The following is a 14187-nucleotide window of genomic DNA, read 5'->3' on the forward strand; positions in this document are numbered from 1 at the left end:
TTTGGAATATTCGGGGTATCTCGTGTGCCCCAAACTTTCGTCGTTTAAAAAGTTTAATTGCTGAGTCTTGCATTCAGTTAGTTGCTATCTGTGAACCTAAGTTGCCTGTAGGGGGCTTCAATGGATACGGTTAAAATTAACGATGGATAGGTGCATTACTAATAGTGAAGGTTCTATTTGGGTTTTCTATCAAAATTCACTTGTATGTGATCCCTTGGGTGAGTCAAGTCAACATTTGTCGCTTAAAATATAGTCGCATATGGTAGATGGCCCTATGGTGTTCTCGTTTGTGCATGCAAAGTGTAGTGAGTAGGAAAGAAGGTCGCTTTGGTCTATGCTACTGCTTGATAACCCGGTCGATGTACCATGGTTTCTGGCGGGGGATTTTAACGTCATAGTCAGTGAGGAGGAAAAGCGGGGTGGCTTACCTTTTCGACTGGGGGAGGATTTGGATTTTATCCATTTCATAGCTACTGCTAGAATAAGAGATGCTGGATTTTTGGGTTCGAAGTTTACATGGTGTAATAATAGAGGGGAAAGTGCGCGTATTTGGAAGAGGCTAGACAGAATGTTATACAATCAGCATGCGTCTTCTTTAGATTATAATTTTATGGTGCAACATTTGGGGCGGGACCCCTCGGATCACGCTCCCTTGCTTTGATAGCATTGTCTAGGTTGGATAATAAGCCAAAGTCCTTCTGAATGTGTGGACGACTAAACCGGAGTTATTGGGAGTTATTCGACAAGCTTGGGAGGGAACTTTTTTGGCCCCGTCCCTGCAGAGATTGGCTGCTAAGTTGCGAGAGGTAAAACGGCAGGTGCAATTGTGGTCTAGGGATTCGTTTGGAGATATTTTTGAGAGGGTAAGGAAGGCGGGGGAGAGAGGTGCTGAGGTTGGAGGGTATTTTTGATAGTGATCCTTCGGAGTCAAATCTTCTTGCTCTTCAGGAGGCGCGGGCGGGGTTGAGGAACTCACTAATGGTAGAGGAAGGATACTTGAGGCAAAAGGCAAGGGTCAAATGGATTAAGGAGGAGGAAAAAAATTCAAAATATTTCCACTCTATAGTTGCGGAACACAGAGCGAATGCGATAATTCATCGAATCAAAGGTGTGAATGGGGTTTGGATAATAGAGGAGGATCGGATTGCAGCGGAGACGATTGAGTATTTTAAAGCTTTATTTTCGGCTGAGCCATCCTCAGGATCTTGGATACACTGGATGTGGTTCCCCACATGATTTCTCATGCCCTGAATGAGGATTTAGTGCAGGTTTTGGAGGTGGAGGAGATAAGGGAGGTGGTGTTTGGGATGGATGGGGAGAGTGCAGCGGGACCGGATGATTTCACAAGGAGATTTTTTACCTTTGCGTGGGAGGTGGTGGCGGAGGATGTATGTGAGGCGGTGATTAGTTTCTTCTATGGGCAGGAGCTGCCCAGGGTTTTCACGGCGACATGGGTGGTGCTTATCCCCAAGGTTAACTCTCTCCAAGACTTTAGTCGATTCAGACCGATTAGCCTTTGCAATTTTCTTAATAAAGTGATCTCCAAAATTTTAGCGATTCGATTGGCCAAGGTGTTATCTAGTATCCTATCGCCTCAGCAAAGTGGGTTTGTGCAGGATAGACAAATTTTTGATAATGTTCTATTAGCTCAGGAGCTCATAGCAGATATTGGGAAAGCTAGTAGAAGGAGTAATGTTGTATTGAAGATCGATATGGCCAAAGCCTACGACAGGGTTTCTTGGCCATTCTTGATTCAGGTGCTGAGACGGTTCGGATTTTGTGAAGTTTGGATTCATGTGATTTGGAGACTGATCTCGAATGTGTGGTTCTCAGTTATTGTCAATGGAGCGCCCCAAGGTTTCTTTAAATCTAGTCGTGGGATTCGTCAGGGGGATCCTATTTCACCAGACATGTTTGTTTTGTGTGCTGAGGTTCTCTCTCGTCATCTTAAATCCTTGAGTGGGCATCAGGGTTTCGTCCCTTTTAGGGTTCCAAAGGGATGCCCGGTCATCACGCACCTAACTTATGCAGATGATATCATTATTTTCTCGAACGGCATGAAAAGATCGCTTCAGTTGGCGATGCAGGTGTTAAAGGACTATACGTCGATTTTAGGGCAAAAGGTGAACCAACAGAAAGGTGATTTTCTATCCCATTCTAGCCTATCGGAGGTACGGAGACGGGTTGTAGCACAAGTCATGGGATTTCGCTCCCAATCCTTCTCGATGACGTATTTAGGTTGCCCACTTTATTCGGGGAGACGGAGGAAGAGCTATTTCTCTGCGATTGGTACTTCGGTTGCAAGAAGGGTTTTATCGTGGAAGAAGAGACTTTTATCTTCAGGTGGGAAGTTGGTGCTGATACGGAATGTGTTGGCATCCATGTCGATTCACATCTTTGCTGCCTCCAATCTTCCTCGAGGGACGTTTGTCATGTTGGAGCAAATTTTTGCTGATTTCCTATGGGGTTCCTCTGATGTTGGCCCGAGGTTTCATTGGTTTAAATGGAATCAACTATGTAAGCCTTATCCAGAGGGCAGTGTGGGTGTTCGGTCCTTGCAGCATGTGTTTGATGCCTTCTCTTTGAAGTTATGGTGGAACTTTAGGCTGCGCCGGTCTTTATGGGTTGAGTTCATGCACCTGAAGTATTGCCAGGGGTGTGCATCCTTGTTTTTCGGATCTCTCTCTAGAATAGTCGCATACTTGGAAGATGATGTTACACGCCCAAGTGGTAGCGGAAAAGCATATTCGATGGTCACTGGGCAATGGATCTTCAAGCTTTTGGCATGACAACTGGTTGGGAACGGGCCGCTGCATAGACAGGTAGACTCGTTTCAGGAGCACTCGGTTGCAGACTTTGTCGTGGAAGACAGGTGGGATTTGCAAGACTTAAGTAGGGTGCTACCGTCGAAATGGTGTCTCGGGTACTGGGGGTGGCTCCCCCAACAGCGGCGGCGACGAATGAAATGTTCTGGGCCCCTACTAATTCAGGTGAGTTTACTATTGCGTCGGTATATCAGATAGTGCGTCAAGGATGTAACGTTTCCAGACTGTTTGCTTCTTTGTGGCATCAGGCCTGCCATCCAAGATTTCCTTCTTCATGCTGCGATTAATGTATGGTAGGTTGCCGCTGCTGGATGTGTTATACAAGTTTGGGTTTTTGGACCCTTCTAAATGCTTTTGTTGTTCTCTGTGCCTATCTCCAGAAACTATTAACCACATTTTTTGTACAGGAAAGGTGGCTAAGCAGGTTTGGGGTTGCTTTGAGGGTCTCATTGGCGGCTTTAGTGCGGCTCTCACAATTAGACATAAGGTGATGAGTTGGTGGGATAAACCTACTATTAATCCATACCTTGGGTTTGTTCTCCGCACATTGCCATCGTTAATTTGTTGGAATTTATGGAAGATGCAGAATGTGTGGATTTTTTATGGTAAGCTAGACTCGGTAGTACATGTTTGTGATCGGATTTTCTTGGAGCTGAGAGAATGCTTCTGCCTTCAGTTTCGAGAGATATCTCTGCCTTGTAATTTACGGATTGATCTTTTTGAAATGATATCTAAGTTGCGGAGCAAGGTTATCATACAAGAGGTTCGTTGGGGATGTCCGACTCAGTCGATGGTGAAACTGAATGCCGATGGTTGTTCAAGGGGTAATCCGGGGAGGAGTGACGGTGGGGGATTGTTCAGGGATTCGGATGGGAGGTTCCTGCTTGGCTTCTCGTGTTCTTTTGGGGAAGCTACGAGCCTTCATGCGGAGCTGAAAGCGCTTCTCTTTGGTATTCGATTAGGTGTATTCCGTGGCTTAATTAGGTTGCATCTGGAGTCTGACTCACTGGTGTTGGTCCGTATTATGCAGGGGAAGGTTAGGTGTTCTTGACGGTTGCAGAAGGAGCTACTAGAGCTGCAGCAATATGGACGGTATTTTGAAGCCGTGTCTCATTGCTTTCCGGAGGCAAACAAGCCGGCGGACAGGTTGTCTAACGTTAGAGTGGAGGCTGGGTGTACTACAATTTATGAGGGTTATAGTACATTGCCTAGATTGGTGAGGGGGGACATTACCTTGGATGCATACGGGTTGCCAAGTTTTCGTAGATGTCAGCGGTAGGGGGTGGTTGGCGCTGGTCAGGGTGTTTGAGTCTGTACTCCTGGGAATGGGTTGGACCCGATCCGTGTACGTTTGTTGGTTGCATCAATAAAGTTTTTATTTAAAAAAAAAATCAGCATAACTTTCTTGGAGTATCTCACGTTTTCAGGTAAGCATAGTTTTTCCTTTCGTTGCTTTAATGCGATCTTTCATGAAAATTCAAGCCTGTTAAACGTGAATCTTGATTTATTTTTGTTGCTGGGTCAATGAGTTTGTTTCATATTTCCGCTGGGTCTGTTCTTTTTTTTTATGATCTTCTTGAATATGGCTCCTCTCTGTTTGTGTTTAGCTTTGAGTTGTGAAATAAAGTGTACAAATTATAAGATCTTGTTTGTTTGAGATTTTGTCTCAAGTGGTTGCTGGGTAATGGAGAACGAAGTGGACTCTCGAAGTTGCAGGAGAAGAAGATGACTTCGATCAGTTGCATGCAATTTTTTTGAAAATCATAATTTGACCCCTGTATTTTCATATAATTTCAGTGTCGATGCAAATCAAAAGGCATTAATGATATTTCGATGTTTTCAAATAAGTTACAAAATTGGTTTGAATGAAGAACGGACAATTGAAAGCTCAATCGGATGCTTAGGCTGAAAATTTGGGTACTAAATATACGTATAATATATATGTGTGAATCGTTTTCTATTTTAATTTGACGCCCAACCAATATATTCACCTCCCGTTTTTTGTTCTTCCAACTTCTTATCCACCACACGTGGCAAATTTGAAATTATTTTGTGTTATAAATTCGAAACTTTCTTCACACACAATTACATTTACAGGGAATTGTGGCATATTTTCATTCCTTACGGGTTAATTTGCAAATACTGTGTACCTCTGGTTCAATCCTGCAATTATCCCTTCCTCTACTATCTTAAGCGATCAACAGCATACGGTATTCCTTGGTAATTGGATGATTCGCATCCGGTATTTTGGTTCCATTTGTCCACGTGCATTTGCACTTTAACCATCCGGACATGGCATTTTGGTTCCATTTGTCCACGCGCGTTTGTAAATATACAAAACGTCTCCGTTACCATAAAGGGCTTCTGGACCACGTGTCATGCTCTACAAGGCTACTTACGGTAGGAACGGTCAACACCCTTCCTACCATAAAGGTTTCCGTCAAATTCACCAAAAACACTGCAAAATCTGTTCGTAAAAGATGGTCACAGGTAGGGGTTGCAAAATTATCAGCTAATTTGAAAATTCATTATATCCAATCGGATTCGACCCAAAAATTAGGATATCTGATTTATATTATTTGATCGGATCAAAAAAGGGTCGGGTATCCTCTAAGATGCGACGCGGGTTAGGATCACATAATTAAAAATTCGCTGGTACCCGACCCTCTCCGCATATATATATATTTTATTTTTTATTTTTATACACATATTATAAAATAATAATCTAGAATTAAATAAGTAATTTCATTGAACAAATTGTATTACAAATATAAGAGACTATAGTTTATATACAAGATTCATTTGTAGATATCATGAACTTATGTTTTATAGAAAAGATTTTAATTACTGTGGAACATATATTTAAAAAAAATGCGCTACTTGTTTCAAACTTTTATTGATTTTGAATTCTTTTAATTTTTTTCATTTATCATGTATTCTCGTCGCATGCTTGCTTTTTGGTGGGAGACTTTTTTTGAGAAAAAAATCTTTATTAAATTTTAGGTGAATGTGTAAAATATAAAATTAAATTATTATAAATCTTTTTTTCAAAAAAATTAAATGATAAGTAGGGCGGGACAGGTACCTGCTAACATTGGGTCGGGTCAATGGCACAATATAATTATTCATAGGTTTTAACATTTGCAATAACAATAATTATAAGTTGAATAAAAATTTTGTGATGGAGTTGTACAAATTTTTCAAGTTTTGGCAGCATGATGAACGTTTTTATTTTCATGTCATAAAAATAATGAATAATATTATAATACTAACATTTATACTTCAAATAAATTAAAGAAACAAAAACTTTGTCATAAATTATACCGGAAGGAGTGATTTAGTGAAATCCAAATTTTGTTCAAATGAAAGGCAAAAAAAAAAAAGAAGCGATAGAATGGATTCCATGCGCGTGGGACTCTGCATGTGTATTTTGCCTCGCATGGTCCATATTGACAATGTTTCGAACACATGTCGAACGGGAACCGTGTGCCTATGGTAGGCACAGTAAAAGAGGTGCTAAGCGAAAAGACTGAGCAAGCCATTTCACATTATCGGCAACATGCTCTCTAGACTGAAAGTTTACGGGAGTAGCTGCTATCAATTTTTGACATATCCTAGCAGCTTTGACATGTGATGCATGTGATCACTGGTGATAGGTCATAATTTGTTGCTAAATTTATAATTATTTTTTCCTTGATTTTAACAAAATATTGTTTTAATTGTCAGATTCTACTTATATTTGGTGTTTTATGTTAATTGTAGGGCATTGGAGCAAAAAGTACTAAAATGGGTGATTTTCTTGAAGTTGATTGTCAAGTGCAAGTTTTTCAATTCAAGATGGAGTCTACGTAGAGTATTGGTTGAACATTAGGAAACTGCCACTTTTTATTAGATGTCTTATTAGGAAACAATTGGCATTATTCTTGAAGTTATCTTAGTCAATTAGAATTCTAGTCTAAATTTACCAATTATTAGTACTCATTAGGTTGCTTCTCATGACTTTTGGAAGGGAGCCGCCACTTGCTTTTGACTTGTCGGCTGGCCTTTTCATTAGTTTTAGGGAAAAAGACAATTGCAAGCTCCCAACGGATTTTCTTGTAAGCATGGCTTGTTCTCCACTAATGGAGAACTAATTTCATACTTCTAGTCAAGGGGACAACTGAAGATTTGGTTCAATAATAATTGTGAGATCTAAATTATTTTAATTGTTTCTTTCATTCATTGGTATTTGTTTGTTTTCTGTTTTTATTGGCTATAACTATTGTGTATGATTGAATAGTTGCGTAATATTTAAGTATTCACGTAGTCTATTCGCTAATTGGGAGTAGTTGAATTTGTAATTGTTCAATTACTCTCATTCCGGTAGCAACTGATATAATTGGATTTATGTTATGGAAACGTACAATCTAATTTAAATAAACTCTCGTAGCGTGTTTATTGATTAGAGTAGCGTTTCTCTAGTTTCTAATGCAATTGGAGAATTAAATCCTATGGTCGTACTTAGAGTTATTTCTAAATTAGAAAAATAGTCAATAGTCATACCTTGACTATCAAAACAGTAAGGAGAGACTGACTGTCAGATCGTATCGGCAGTTAAAAACCTATTTATTAATGAATGTTGGAATTATATTTGAATCAATGATCAGTTGCATGAAACATCTCTAAAGTGTATTCTTGGCTAGAGTGTTTCCAATTATTTCTCTCTATTAATTATTTTTCGCAGTTGATTAATTTAGTTAATAATTCATTAGCGTTTAATTTTCAAATCCCCCGTTTCGCTTTGACTTGAAAAAGAACGAATTTATCCACAGTCCCTGAGGAGACGACTCTGCTTGCCACTTTCTACGAGATAATAATTTTCTGTCAGCTAATTAATTATGGTATATCGGATTAAGCAAACTCTTCGGAGTTAGGGTGAATCAAGTAACCCATTGCACATCGAGAGTCCCTGCTCCAGTACCTGAAATTGATTGTTGACTGCTTTTGGTGGTAGTTAGGTTTTTATTATTGCACAGACTTGACCCCTGTCAATTTTTGGCGCCGTTGTTGGGGACTAGTGCCTGATTAATTTGTTTCTTTTTGAGTTCATCTTGTTTTCATTTTTTTTGTTTTTCTCTTATTTTTTATATATTGTTTATGGCTTCTAACATTTTATATTTTGGTGATAGACTGAATTTTATTTCTGGAAGGGGTTATGAGACTCATGCTTTTTCTAATGATCAATTGGCTGTTACAAATTGTGAAAGTTATTTTGCCTCAAATCATTCAACCAACATATACCCCGCATTTCAAGATGGTCTAAGTGCTCCAATCGACACTTTTGGAGATTTTTTACCTCAATATCAAACGTGGTATGACCCTTATTCAAACTGGTATGATTAAAGATAGTGGGATAATTCCAATCTTAATTGTGTAAAAGGGCTAATGGGTTTTCAACAGAAAGAGTCTCAACAACCATCATCTATGTCAGGTATATCTCTTGAAAAAATGATTGAATCACTAGCTACTAACACATATCGATTTCATCAGGAGACACAAATGAGCATTCGTAACCTGGCGGATCAAGTGAATCAATTGACATTTAGGATAATGAAATTGACTTCTCGAATGCGTGAAAAATTGTCCCCACAGACTAACATCGACCTTAAAGAAGATGAGAGTGCAATTATCCAAACAAATGACATAGAACTGCAAGAGTCTTGATAGGTTGCAATTTTCTCCTTTATTTTATTATTAATTTTCCCTATTACCTGACCTGATGTGGAATAATTGCTATATTCTACTCACTTTTAAGTATTTTGCATTCATTTCAGGGAGTAGAACGAAATTATGATAACAAGTACCAATTTAGCAGAAAAGGAACCCAAGTGATAGAGCTTGTCCTAGGGGCATTTTTGAAAAAGAAGATGTCACGCCCATTTCGGTAATTTCTGCAAAGGAATGACGGACGAAGGGCTTCTTTCTCCTGGTGTGCCGCCGCAATTAAAAGGGGAGCAATAAACTAGAATTGGGGGGCAGAGGACTAGCTGATCACTTTTTTGTTGACTTTTTCCTTTCGACTTTTTTCTTGGGCTTTTGGGACTTAGGAATGCCAGGAACTTAGCCATTCTTGGCTTTGACTTTTCTTCCTCAGTTGCTTTTAGTAGTCTTTTTCCTTCTTGTGCGGGGGACGAAGTGAAAACAATGAATAGCCTTCTGTAGTTTTTCTATCTATTCAATATTCAGAGGAGTTAGATTCTCCAAATATCAACGGACGATGGCCGCTGCTCCCTCTGCAATTTTGTTTGGGTTTTGTTCATCAAATATGAACTAATTCCCTCACTCTAGTCAAAGGACAACGGAGGCTTTCGTTCGTCTAAAATTGTGAGATCGATTTAATTTAATATATATTTTTTATTTATTGGTATTCGCATATTCCTTGATTGCTATACTTATGATTATTCAATTAATTGATTGTCGTGGATCCAGATAATTAATTGATTTGGTAATCTTTTGTCAATTAGGGCATTAAATCCGTAATTGTTGTCCTGAAATAGTGACAACTGGCACGATTAGATTCGTGCCAGTGGGATACGCGGGCTAATCTGAAATAACCCTGGTAGTGCGTTATTTGGTTAGAATAGGGCTCCTCTCACATGTAAGGCAATTGGGGCATTAAATCTTACGGGCGTACCTAGGATTATTTTCTAATTAGAGTAGTAATTAACGGTCGCACCTTAATCACTGACCCAGTAAGGAGGGGTTGACTGCCATCGCTTGTTTAGTAGTTATAACCTATTTATTGATAAATAATCGAAATTGCCTTTGCTTCGATGATCAATTAGGTGAACCATTGTTGAAGCTATTTCTTGGCTAGATCTTTAATTAATATTACCTTGATTTTAGTGAATTGCCATTTGACTTTTAGTTGCCTACTTTATTTTATTTTTAATTGTTTACTTGTTTTAATTAATTTAGGCCTTTAATTATTGTTACTCTGAGTTCAGTGAATTGTTGTTTAATTTTCTAGTTAGTTATTTATTTTTTATTTTCTTATTTACATTTATTTGATTGTCGTCGTTTCTACAAAATCACCCCCTGTGTTACTTTGGATTTCTAAAGAGACAAATATACCCAACCCCTGAGGATACGACCCTACTTGCCCTGTTTACAAATTCATAATTATTTGTGAAAAAAAATCATCCCATTCGGGTATATCAGATCAAACAAACTCTTCGAGAACAGGCTGAATCAAGTAACCCATTGCACACCTAGAGTCCCTGCTCCAGTACTTGGAATTGGATTTTGGTCATTTTAACTGTCAATTAGGTTTAATTTTATTATTGTACAGGTTTCGACAACCTATCAATTTTTGGCGCGCTGCCGGGGACTGACGTTATTATTTGTTTCTTTTTTTTAAAATTCATTTTTGTTCTAACTTTCTGGTGCTTTTCAAGTGTATGCCTCGTTCTTCTCGTACAAATGAATTAATTTTCGACCCCGAGGTAGAGAAGACTGCGCGTAGGATAAGAAAAGAGACCAGACAGCTCAGAGAGGAGCACTCCAGTGCTGCATCTCAGAGACCTGAGTCAGAAGTTGAACCAACAGATTCATTTGGTGACATTTCGAGTGACTCTGACCAGGAGGAAGGCACAATGACTAATGCACGAATATTAAGGGAGTTGGCTGCTCCTGATTTAAATCAGCAGCCTTTATGCATTACCTTCCCCACCTTAAATGACAACACTCCATTTGAACTAAAATCTGGTCTAATTCATCTTCTACCATTTTTTCATGATTTACCAGATGAGGAGCCTTATAAGCATTTGCAAGAGTTTGATGTTGTGTGCAACAGTATGAAATCCCCGGGCATTACAGAAGAGCAAATAAAAATGAGGTCATTCCCTTTTTTCTTGAAAGATTCTGCAAAGGACTGGCTGTACTACTTGCCACTAGGTAGTATCACCACGTGGGACCAATTAAAGAAAAAATTTTTAGATAAATATTTTCCTGCGTCCAGGGCTGCAAGTCTAAGGAAAGAAATTTGCGGGATCAAGTAGCACCCAGGGGAGTCAGTTTATGAGTATTGGGAGCGGTTCAAGAAGTTGTGCATCAAGTGCCCCCAGCACCAGATTAGTGAGCAGTTGCTTATACGGTATTTTTATGCGGGGCGCCTTTTCAGGGACAGGAGCATAATTGATACTACAAATGGAGGGGCATTGGTGAACAAAACCCCTCGGGAAGCATGGGAGTTAATTGAGGGAATGACAGAGAATTCACAACAATTCGGTACGAGGGAGGATGTTCCAATACGCAAGGTAAATGAGGTAGAGACATCCTCTATCCAGCAGCAGCTAAGTGAGTTGACATCCTTCGTTAGGCAACTGGCTGTGGAAAATGGATCACAAGCCAAGATATGTGGGGTTTGCACTGGTATGGGTCACTCTACAGACATGTGCCCAATGATTCAGGAAGAAACTGCAGAACAGGTGAACATGGCTGGTCACGCGCCCGCGCCAAGAAAGCAATACGACCCTTACTCAAGCACCTACAATCCCAGTTGGAGAGAGCATCCCAACCTCAGTTATGGAGGGAATAGGCAGTCCAACTTCGTACCAAATAGGCAGCAAGGGTACCAGCAGCAGTACCAGCCTCACCAACCACCACCCCCTTCGAACTCGAGGCCGTCCATGGAAGAGATGATGAAGCAGTTACTTGCGAACCAACAAAAGACGGATTCAAACCTGCAAATCATGAGGAATCAACTAGGACAAGTGCCATCATTGCAAAATCAAGTAAATCAAATGGCTATCACGATCAACCGTTTGGAGTCCCAAATTCAAGGGAAGCTGCCATCTCAACCTGAGTTGAACCCGAAGAATGTGAGCGCCATGACCTTGAGAAGTGGCAAGGAGATTCAAGGTCCTGAGCCTGTGATCCCTAAGGACAAGGATGAGGAAAAGATTGAAAATGAGCTTGAAAAGGAGGACAGCAGTGGCACAAATCCTCAGGTACTTCTAGATCAAGTCATTACAGTTAAAACTAACCCGCCTCCCTTTCCTAGCAGGTTAGAAAAATTGAAAAAGCAGGATAAGGAGAAGGAGATCCTGGAGGTGTTTCGTAAGGTAGAGATTAATATCCCCCTCTTAGACGCAATCAAACAAGTACCAAAATATGTCAAGTTCCTAAGGGACTTGTGTGTCAATCGAAGGCGGTTGAGGGGAGATGAAAGGGTCATTGTTGGAGAAAATATGTCAGCGGTCCTGCAGAGAAAGCTTCCACCAAAGTGCGGGGACCCAGGTATGTTTACTATTCCCTGTAGGATAGGCAATACTGTGATTAGGAAGGCCATGTTGGATCTAGGGACATCAATTAATGTAATGCCTAAGTCTATCTATGCTTCTCTGAACCTAGATCCATTAAAGAAACTGGAATAATCACAATTAGCTGACCGAACTAATGCATATCCTGATGGGTTGGTTGAAGATGTGTTGGTAAAGATTAATGATTTGGTGTTTCCAGCTGACTTTTATGTACTTGATATGGATGATGACCACTCCCCCGATCCCTCACCTTTGTTATTAGGTAGATCCTTTTTGAGTACAGCACAAACAAAAATTGATGTTAATAAGGGTACCTTATCCATGAAATTTGATGGAGAAATTGTATATTTTAATATTTTTGATACTATGAAATACCCCTCAAACTCAAATTTCAGCTCTATTTTCTCTATAAGTACTATTGACCCTGCGATGCAGGAAGTGTTTGAAACTGTTGGCAGGGATGAGTTGGAGAGATTGTTTTAACCAAGCACCTCGAGTTGGAGACAACTCCTGAGGTGGAGTGGAGTGAAGATTTAAAATGCACGATAGGAGCATTACACTCATTGCCAACCTCCACAAAAAGGTACGAAATTTCACCTATATTCATTCCCGAACCTCACCAGAGGGTATTGCCATCTGTGGTGCAGGCACCTATTTTGGAGTTGAATCCCCTACCAGAGCACCTGAAGTATGCGTATCTGGGTGACAACGAAACACTTCCGGTAATTATCTCATCGGAACTGTCAAAAACTCAGGAGGAGAAACTGATCCGAGTCCTTAGAGAGCATAAAGAGGCGATAGGTTAGACAATTGCATACATTAAGGGGATCAGCCCGGCCATCTGTATGCATCGGATTAAATTGGAAGAGATTGCTGAACCTGTTCGGCAGGCTCAAAGGAGGCTCAACCCCCTCATGATGGAAGTTGTAAAGAAAAAAATTTTAAAATTGCTAGATGTGGGGATCATTTTTGCAATATCAGATAGCCATTGGGTGAGCCCGGTCCAGGTAGTCCCAAAGAAGACAGGAGTGACGGTAGAGGCCAACCAAACAGGTGAGCTCGTGCCAGTGTGCAAACCCACTGAATGAAGGCAGTGTATTGACTACCGTAGGCTAAACGCCGTCACCAAAAAAGACCATTTCCCTCTCCCTTTCATTGACCAAATGGTTGAACGTTTGGCTTGTAGAGTTTACTATTACTTTTTGGATGTATTTTCAGGATATTTTCAGATAGCAATTGTACCAGAGGACCAAGAGAAGACGACCTTCACGTGCCCGTTCGGGACCTTTGCCTATAGACGAATGTCATTTGGGTTGTGCAATGCACCTGCAACTTTTCAAAGATGTATGGTAAGCATCTTTTCTGAGTATGTTGAGAAAATAATTGAGATTTTCATGGACGATTTCAGTGTGTATGGTGATAGTTTTGATACATGTCTAGATAACCTGAAATTGATCCTGATAAGGTGTATAGAGACTAATCTTGTACTTAATTGGAAAAAATGTCATTTTATGGTTGACCACGGGATAGTCTTAGGTCATGTTGTGTCGTCTAAGGGTATTGAAGTTGATAGGGCGAAAATAGATGTTATATCTGCTTTACCTTACTCCGCGAGTGTGCAGGAGGTGCGCTCTTTTTTTGGACATGCAGGATTTTACCGAAGATTTATCAGGGATTTCTCGAAGGTTGGAGCCCCGTTGTTCCAATGTTTACAAAAGGATATAGCCTTCGAGTTTGATGACAAGTGTGAGAGAGCCTTCGACAAGTTGAAGGAATTGTTGACCTCACCACCAATCATCCAACTCCCTGACTGGAGTTTTCCATTTGAGATCATGTGCGATGCCAGTGATCATGTTGTAGGGGCTGTGTTGGGGCAAAGAGTAGGAAAGACAGCTCACGTTATCTACTATGCATCTCGAGCTTTGAATGGGGCCCAATTGAATTATTCCACTACTGAAAAGGAGCTTCTTGCAGTAATTTTTGCTTTAGAGAAATTCAGGTCATATTTGTTAGGTGCTAAAGTAATTGTATTCTCTGATCATGCAACATTAAGGTACCTA

Source organism: Coffea arabica, chromosome 1e (genome assembly GCF_036785885.1).
Source record: "Coffea arabica cultivar ET-39 chromosome 1e, Coffea Arabica ET-39 HiFi, whole genome shotgun sequence".
Classification (NCBI taxonomy): domain Eukaryota; kingdom Viridiplantae; phylum Streptophyta; class Magnoliopsida; order Gentianales; family Rubiaceae; genus Coffea; species Coffea arabica.